General features: G+C 38.4%; 1 long non-coding RNA gene across 1 annotated transcript in view; it reads left to right on the top strand.

Moving 5' to 3' along the window:
• The first annotated feature begins 374 nt into the window (after window positions 1-374).
• The window catches only part of LOC115097214, a 67792-nt gene continuing 58530 nt past the window's right edge, over window positions 375-9636 (top strand). The window contains exon 1 of the long non-coding RNA XR_003858236.1: window positions 375-5945. This is a non-coding gene — a long non-coding RNA (uncharacterized LOC115097214). The remainder of the gene's footprint in view (window positions 5946-9636) is intronic.

Genomic DNA, 9636 nt, shown 5'->3' with positions numbered 1-9636 from the left:
TATTATTAGCAGGTAATGGACTTCTCCACCAAGAATTTATCCAAATTCTCAACAATGGAAAGACAGCTGAATATCATGAATCTTTTTTTAACCCAGCTGCACTAACCACATCCATTGGCAACAAAAACCAGAGTTTAATTGTGCGTTGAGTGCGTTGAACTTTCTCTGATTAGTTTTAAATGTGCTACATGCTAACTTCATAGAGTCCCCCCTAGTCCTTCTATTATCCGAAAGAGTAAATAATCTATTCACATTTACCCGTTCTAGACCTCTCATGATTTTAAACACCTCTATCATATCCCCCCTCAGCCGTCTCTTCTCCAAGCTGAACAGTCCTAACCTCTTCAGCCTTTCCTTATAGGGGAGCTGTTCCAACCCCTTTATCATTTTGGTCACCTTACCTGAATGCTAAGGAAGGAGAAATTACTACTTGCCTGATAATTTCCTTTCCTTTAGTGAAGGGTAGGTCAATCCCAGACCTGCCCTTGGTTGCCAGAGTTTAAATTTGTGGTTATCCTTCTTAGGGTGAGCTATGCAAAGTATAATTCCTGCTCTTTGTTGATAACTGGTAAGTGGCTTCTTTAGCCCTTAGTTTGCTAGATATGTCCCTTCTTTTGGCTGAGCTCAGTGTTCCTGTTGGTTGAGAAGCAAACATGAATGGTTGCGTGTTGCTAATAATGTTCAGATATAATCGGTTTTGTCCATAGTTTGGCTTTTCCAGAGAATACTGGCAGGCTGATGTTGGGGTAGAACTATATGGCTGTGACATCAGCTTTTGCTCCATCTCCATCTACTGGCAGAGGTGCATAACCCACCCATTGGGATTGACCTACCCTTCACTAAAGGAAAGAAAATTATCAGGTAAGTGGTAATTTCTCCATTGTTGAGAAGATTATATTCAGATGGATAAATGGATGGCTGCTTGGAGGAAGCCTGCATTTCTTTTTTCGGCAGGATATGGCATTATTAAAATTAAAACCTAGTAAAGATCTAGTTACTCTGTTCATTCTGTGTAGTGCCGAGACAGCTGTGAAATATAGCACAGCGGCGAAGAGAACACAGTGATAGTTTGTCAGTATTCTGCCACTGTCTTAATTTCTTGGGGTGAAACATACAAAACTGAATATCATGAATCTTTCTGCTACTGCAATAGTTAAAAAAAAAAAAGTATTTGTCAAAATCATAGGTTGTTTTTAATGTTTAATGGAAGAAATTAAGTTAAAGCAGCAAAATTATCTAGGAGTCCTCTTTTCTAGGGTTATACTCTACTGTACTGAGTAATACAAAAATGTTCATCTCTTGGAGATTTAAAATGCTTTTATCAGTTCCTCCCATGCCTGAGTCAGGATATAATCACGCACAATCTCTGGAACGTAGGGTAACAGAGGCAATAATTAGGGTTGGTGATGTAACCAGAGAGCGTATAGTGACTTTTCAGGCACATGAGAGAGAAAAAATGTGCCTCTGAATGATGAGCAAAATCCACTCCAAGAATAAATATTTCACCACCACTTTCATAAGAAGAGCATCTGGTTTGTTCAAAAGAAAGCTCAGGACTCCAATGAAGTGATGTGATACTATCCAATACCCTATAGTATTCAAGCACACAGCAGGATTGTTGTCATAATCTAATATGAAAATAAACTAGTTATGTCTGTACATGTTATTTTTGGCAAGAGAGGAGAACAAATTGAAATGAGCGGCAACTTGTCTAATGTAATAAAGCTCCATGAATGGAGCACAACACGATCTTGGGATCATTGCAAAATTTAGATTGCTCAAATTGGCAAGGTTTTGGAATTGTATTTCTTTAGCGTTTCTTAATATGTTGAATATTGAGTTCTGTCATTGAAGATTTCTAACATCTTTTAGCCAAACTGCAAGTCTTCCATGGGTTGTTCATGTGCCCCACATCATAAGTTGTAAATAATTTGCTTTGTAAGATGTTCACAGCAAATTCCATTATGATCAGGATTAGTTTCATGAAGGTATAATCTGATCTGTAATATAGGGAAATTGTAGACTTTATAAATGATAAAAAAAAAAAATATATACTACCTGTATGACCATTGGCGTGAAAGTATTTTGAAGTGAGCAAGACTCTAATTGTATGTCACCTCCAGAAAATAAAATTACATAATATAGTAAAGATGGCAGGTAAAGACCAAATGGTCCAACCATTCTGCCCAGCAAGTTGCTCATGGTAGTAACTGCAACTCTGTACAGTTACCCCCATGCGCCCCTCTTTTCATTTCCAACATCTAGTATTTCAGGATCTGCAGTGTCTATCCCATGCCCTTTTGAAATCATTTATCATTTTCATCTTCGCCATCTCTTCCAGGAGGCTGTTCCAGGCATCCACTACCCTTTCTGTGAAGAAATATTTCCTGATAGTTCTGAGTAGTCCACCCTGGAGTTTCATTTCATGACTCCTAGTTCTACAGAAAAGCTTTGAAGTTTGTGCATCATTAAAACCTTTTCAGGTATCTGAAGGTCTGTATCATATCTCCCCTGCATATCCTCTCTTCCAGGCTACACATATTCACATCCTTCAGCCTCTCCACTTAAGTGTTCCCATACAGAATCCCACAGCATTTTGGTGACCTTTCTCTGGACTGCTGCAAACCTGTCTCCATCTCGTATGAGATACAGTCTCCAGAACTGAACACAGTACCCCACAGGAGGTCTCACCAAGGACCTGTACAAGGGCATTATCACCACCTTGTCATGTGTTATTCTTCTCTCTATGCAGCCCAGCATTGTTCTGGCTTTAGCTAGCGTCTTATCACATTGCCTTCAGATCACCAGACACTATTACTCCAAGTTCCTTCTTTTGGTCTGGGCACATCAATCTTTGGCCCCCCATTGCATACAGCTCGTTTGGATTACTGTACCCCATATGCATGACTCTGCACTTCTTGGCATTGAATCCCAGCTGCCATATCTTCGACCACCGTTCAAGCTTCCTTAAATCACTTTTCATTCTCTCTCTGCCTTCAGGCGGGTCAGCTCTGTTGCAGAGCTTAGTATCATCCGCAAAAAAGTCAAACTTTGCCTTTTTGAAAAATCATTGGTTTAAAAATGTTTCTTCTGCCTTTTGTAGTGTAACTATTTTCCAGAGTTTAGGGAACTTATAAAAAGTACTAATTCATGTTGGCAGAATAAAGGAAGCTTTGTTCATCTCTTCCTGAAATGCCTTGGTTCTCAGGAAAGGGGAAAGTGAAAAAATGGTTGCTTTTTTACCTTGAAAGAGGGTCTCTTCTCTCTAATTTCAATATTATAGTTGTTGGTTAGAAAAATGGGGGAGTTTATTCCACTCAAGGGTTTTTACTAATTGCAAGGGGTTGCCAAATTTCCCTAAGAAAATCCGTGACTTGTCCACATGCGTGCAATGAGAAAATCGGGACTGGTTCAGCCTCCTCAGATTGACCTAGGTGAGCTGGCAACCTTGCTTGTAGCTGCCCTCAAGGTGGTTTGCTTTGACCCTTCAGTCCAGACAAGGCATTCATGGAATATGAATGACTGAAAGGAAAGTGTTTAATGGTCTTTAATGAGCTGTTGGAGGAATGTAAGTTACACAAAGCCAAGACCTATCTATGAAGAGAAAATATTGCTTGAAGCCATGAGCATTTTTCTGACCTACATTCTGAAATATTTTAGTTAATCTTAACTTGAAATATTTTTGCCCTTATAAAATGATCCTCTAAAAGGCTACTAAAAATTGAAAACCGGTGGTTAGAATAACTCCCCTTTTAGCAGTAAAATCTGTGAGGGTAATTTTCAAATGTAAATGTAACCTCCTATTGTAGCAATTTTCACAAGCCAGTTTACCTGCGTTAAGTGCAATTCAATAGCGTACAGTATATTGTAGCAATTTTGCACAGAGGATTTTCAAAGCAAACTCAGGTGCCCAAGTTCACTTAGGAAATCATTGAGTAATTGGCCCAGGACATGCACAAATAACCTTGTTTAAAATTACACTTAGATGCAAACTTTAAAATCAAATAGTATGCACCTAAGTTCCCATTCTGTCCATGGAAAAGCTGCACTGCAGTTTGCATAAATTATGTGCACAGAACCCTAGGCTATTTTAGTACCCCTTTATGCACATAAAACAGTTTTGTGCATATAAAACAGTTTTGTGCATGTAAACTGTAGAAAATTACCCACTGATGTTGTGGCTGGAAGCAATTATCTGTCTTTAAATCCTAATTTTTATTTTTGTGAGGCTGAGAGGCACACTGACTTTTTTTTTGGAGACCTACATGGGCCCGGAAATCCCTTTTGGATTGCTACGTTCAGAGAAAAAGTTTACCAGCGATCTAAAGCACCCTTAAAGTGCAGGCCCCCTGTCTTCCAGTGCCTCCTGTCTCTCCTACTGTCCTGAAGGGTGAGGAAGAGCAAAGAACTGCACTTCCCTGCTTTACCTAATCTCCTCTAAGGAACTAAAGAACTTGCTGCTGGTTTCAAGGTTTGTTGTTTGCTTCTCTGTGAACTTTGAGTTAGTGGCTTATAAAACTAATTTACAGTTTATTCTCTCTCCCTCCTCATTGCTTGTAAGATTAGGCACCATCTCTTCTTTTTATAGCTTGGCAATGTTTCAGCAAGCAAATGCCATTGACCTCCTCCACAGCTTGTGGGGCTAGTAGTGGTCGCAGATGAAGGCGAAGCAAGGACCGGACATCCAATTAAGGTTGAGCTTGCTCTGGGGTGGCCTGGGAATCCTTGTAAACTGCAGTCGTCCATAACTTGTGCTTGAGCTGGAGCCAAATCTACGGCTCGGTTTATCGTGTGCTCTGCGTTTCTTTTTTCTGTAAAGGCTAGAAAGACCAACCTGTCCAAGGACATTGTGGCCGAATTGCTCCTGCAAGTTACAACATAAGAGAAAGTAATAAAAAAAAATAAAAATTAATCTGCATCTTGGAGATGACAAAACAGAAGGAATTACTCTACAGCCATAGATTTATTTTAAAAGTCATCAGCCCTAACAACTGTGTTTTGAGAACTGGATTAGATACCTAATAAAAAAAAAAACAAAAAAACCTCAAACTAAAACACACTCTGGTCCTGATTTTAAAAATGAGACTTTCAGGCTTATTGTGCCAGAATAAGTTGTGTTAAGTTAAAACAGGTATGAAGCAATTGATTTATCTATGTTTTGCGCAGCTCTGTATATGCTGTCACTGCTATACAAAAATAAGTCATACAGATTTTCTAATAGTGAGGACTGCAAACTTGCTCAGACCCTTCTGCCATGGCTCAGTGCAAATGGTCTCGGATTCACGGGTTGAGATGAGGGCTGTGGTTTCTCAAGCTGCCTCTCCTTTGTTCTGCATGTCTGGGAGGGGGACTGTCTTGCTGAAGCAGACCCCAGATTTGGTTCTCGACATTCATATCCAGAAAGAGCTTTAGTGGCTTCAGTTTTTGAATACAGTAGCCATGCTTTCTGACATGACCTTTCATAATGTAATCTGGACTGTTATTGGCTATCTCCTACACAGGCATGCAAATAAGCCTTTTGGCAAAACAGAAATTACACACTGCAAGTTCGGAGGGGGGGGAGGGGATCATGCTGATCATTTAATTCACAAATGTAAAAAGTAATTATCTTTTCAACATGTTCATGCTCTTACAATCTATTTTGGATTATTCCCTCAAACAAGAATGCAACCTTTCTTAATCCCAAGAAGAGAGGATATTCTTATCTTGAAAGGGTGAGAAACTGTCTTAAAATGTATCATTGCTATATCTGACCTGGGCATTCTACCTTATCAGCTAATTTTAATAAGGAAACCAGCCTGTTAGCTATTGATAAAAGTGAATTGGTTTTGTTCATCATTACCTATCCTCCCAGTGATTTTTCCGTCTCCCCACAAGTACTGTACAATTCATGCTACAGCTTCGTCCATGGATTATTGCTTGTTCAGAATTTGAAATGAAATAGGGTAAGTGTCTTTGGTTACTTGTAGACTAGTGTGTTGCACTGGAGTTCATATGGCATCAATGATGTATTCCCATTGGCTACTATGAGGTGTCCAACCCTGGCATATTTGATAGCTTGTGGTCGAGCTGCTTGCATTTCTCTTCTTGGTATTAAATGCATCTATTAAAGAATTTGTTTTATCAGCAGTGGTCTTTATTGTAAAAGCATGAATGAGTGAGTGAAATATTTTTCATATATGATAGACTGATGTCCCATGGGTTGTCTTTTCTGATCATTTCCTCCTCATTTTTCTGTGCGGGTTAGAGATTATAAAGTCAAGTGTTGAAAGATAAAACTGAGGAAAAGGGCTAGCTGGCATTTCTTAAGTAAGAACTACCATTTTTTTAAAAATATTATAAATACACCTTTGTCAGCACTGGAAACTGCAATAGTTTTTTATTTAAACTGTTGCCTCTTTTTTTATATTTTTGACATGGCAGTAGCATAGTGAGAACCTAGCTCAGGGAAGATAGCATTTTCAAAGCCGTAGTCATGGGTAAAAATAGTGCTTTAGCCCCGATCTGAGGTGTTTTTTTTGGGGGGGGGGGGGGGGGGGGGGGGGTTGGAAATGGCCTGTCCTAGGTGCAGATGAAAGCTTTTGCTTTTCCCTGTAGTAGAGGGAAATGTTCTGGAGGGGCACACTTTGGAACTATCTGCATAAATTTGGGATTTTCAGAGGAACTAGCCACAGAAATTAGCAGGTGTGAATGCATGAATACATTTTTTTCTTCAGGTGCTTTTCAAAGTGAATGCAGGCTGTGTACCTTCACTTTGAAAATTAGTGCAAAGTCCACAATAAAAAGTACCTATGGACTTTACAAATACGTGGCTTGCTGGCAAATGACTCCCAGCGGGTGGTGGCCACAGGAACGCTCTTCAGCCCCCACGCTCATTTTGATGTACCTGAATGTACTCATTTTGAGTACCGTGAGGAACAGAATAGAGAGTAGCTGAAGATCCTTCGAAAATACTTTATTGATTGCCCGACTCTAGGCCTGAGTTTCGCCCACAAAAGGGCTGCTTCAGGGGCTATGAAAATAAATAAATAATAAATAATAAGAGTATTTAATCAATTCTATGACCATAAAATATAGTTAATATAGTTAATTAAAAAGAATTAAAAAGAATAAAACAGATGCAAAAAAGACTCTAATACAACATTCAAATTATACAGTAATAAGTAATTAAAAACTTATTAAATAAATTACAAAAAAAGGGCGGGAGGAGGAAAAGGAATAAAATTACAGCAAGATTTTACACAAAACAACCTAAGGAAAGTGTCTAAAGCATTCCTGATAATTCGTCATATGTTATTAAATATTTGAAAACAAAATTTGAAGATCATACCTGAAAGGCATTAAAATGTCACGTTCTGGGGTGAGCTCGATTGGTCGGAATACATCACAGGCTTGAATATAAAAGCAACTATTATTATAAAAACAACTATTATAAAAAGTTGGTAACAATAATAGGTGTTGAAAAATACCATTATAGTTCATAATTACCTCATCAATAGGCTTACAGGTTTGCCCTGTCTGTTGTTGCGCACGGATATTATATATCCATCCAGCAATTGTATAGACAGCAATTGCTGGATGGATAGCAATTGCTATACAAATGAGGTAATTATGAACTATAATGGTATTTTTCAACACCTATTATTGTTACCAACTTTTTATAATAATAGTTGTTTTTATAATAGTTGCTTTTATATTCAAGCCTGTGATGTATTCCGACCAATCGAGCTCACCCCAGAACGTGACATTTTAATGCCTTTCAGGTATGATCTTCAAATTTTGTTTTCAAATAATTCGTCATATGTTATTAAATATCAGGAATGCTTTAGACACTTTCCTTAGGTTGTTTTGTGGTAAAATCTTGCTGTAATTTTATTCCTTTTCCTTCTCCCGCCCTTTTTTTGTAATTTATTTAATACGTTTTTAATTACAACATTCAAATTATACAGTAATAAGTATTAGTCTTTTTTGCGTCTGTTTTATTCTTTTTAATTATTTTAATTAACTATATTTTATGGTCATAGAATTGATTAAATACTCTTATTATTTATTTATTTTCATAGCCCCTGAAGCAGCCCTTTTGTGGGCGAAACTCAGGCCTAGAGTTGGGCAATCAATAAAGTATTTTCGAAGGATCTTCTGCTACTCTCTATTCTGTTCCTCACTGCTTTCTAAGACCGCCTTCCTCTCTGTTTTTTGGGCTCATTTTGAGTACACCTGAAATGTTACAACAGAAATATTTAATTTGTGTGCACATTGCCACACGCACTAACATTGTTTCTTTGGGTTATTTTTGTTTTGTGTATTAAAAACATTTTCTTGAGGGAATGTTTGACTCCCACCCTGACCATTAACATGGTAGCCACAGGAGGCCTCCTGCCTTCTACTTCATGACTGCTGCTCAGTGAGGCCCTTCTTAAACTGTAAGTTTGTTGCAATAGTCGAGCTTGTGGTATTATGCCTCTACCGCACTATCAGCAAAAGCCCCCATCCTAAAGTTAGCTGAGGGACAGAAGTTTCAAAACTAACATGAAGCTAGCACTGACAATCCTGAGTCATCCCTGGACCTTTACCTCTCATCGATCTGTGACCAGGTTTGCAAACTTCAAGAGGTGAGGTTGGGGTGGATTACAAACCAGATCTGTCTACAAGTCTCTGTGATGAATCAGATGGGAATGCTCTTTTTTTTTTGCCCCTGCCTCTAACTCCCAGTCAGTGCTGGCAGACCTGGAGCATGTCCATTGCAATGTTCTACTGTGGGTCAGTGTGAGGGCATACATTTTCCTGCAACTGTTTTTAGATTCTAAAAATCTTTTATAATGCACCTACAACTACAGATCCTTTAATGTCTTCATCTAATTTATTTTAAATGTTTACTTAACTGTTGCTTTTTTTTTTTTTTTTTAATAAAGTCTCCCATTTTTTTGGAAAGTGGTTTTCTCAAAGTCCTCTCTTCCACTATTGGTGTTGTATTCTTACCTTTCAGGGATCCATGTGATAACAATCTCTGAAAAATCAGGGAGTAACTAGTTTCTAATTGATGAAAAAAAATGACTAGTTTAATGTGGCCAATAATTTATTAGTATGTCTCTACCAAATGTATGTGAAGTTTTGTTAAACAGTTTTCCTTTATCACCAGCCGAGGGATAAAAATCAGTTTGGGAAAAAAAGGGAACACATGCTGATTTTCGTTTAACTTTAACATCATGTGTAAGCACCAGTGAGTTAGGCCTGATGCTACTCAGCTGACACGATTAAACTGCTACCTGGATGAGACCAGGTCACATGACAATAGCAAACGTAGGCCTAGATTCATCAAGCTATCACATGCAATAGGAAGAGGGGTGTGTTTTATGGTAATAGCTTATTTATTGGAAAGTGCGCTATCATAGTGCTTCGCATAGGTATTACCTCAGTAAGTGCCACAACTGCTGTAATTCTTACTAAAACCACGGAGAGGGGGAGGGAGAGAGAGAGAGACTGACTAGCCATGATGCCCTAATACTGGGTAGGTATTTATACCTCTATATGAGGCCCATATAGTTACTGGAGGTAAAGTTTTAGGTAGGAGTGCAGGGGCCACTTTGAGATATACGAACAGAACAGTGTTCTCTTGTGAAGATTTGATGACCTTCG

This window comes from Rhinatrema bivittatum, chromosome 8, assembly GCF_901001135.1.
Source record: "Rhinatrema bivittatum chromosome 8, aRhiBiv1.1, whole genome shotgun sequence".
NCBI classification, from domain to species: domain Eukaryota; kingdom Metazoa; phylum Chordata; class Amphibia; order Gymnophiona; family Rhinatrematidae; genus Rhinatrema; species Rhinatrema bivittatum.
The sequence above is the reverse complement of the archived record's forward strand: the minus strand, read 5'-3'. Positions and strand labels throughout refer to the sequence as shown.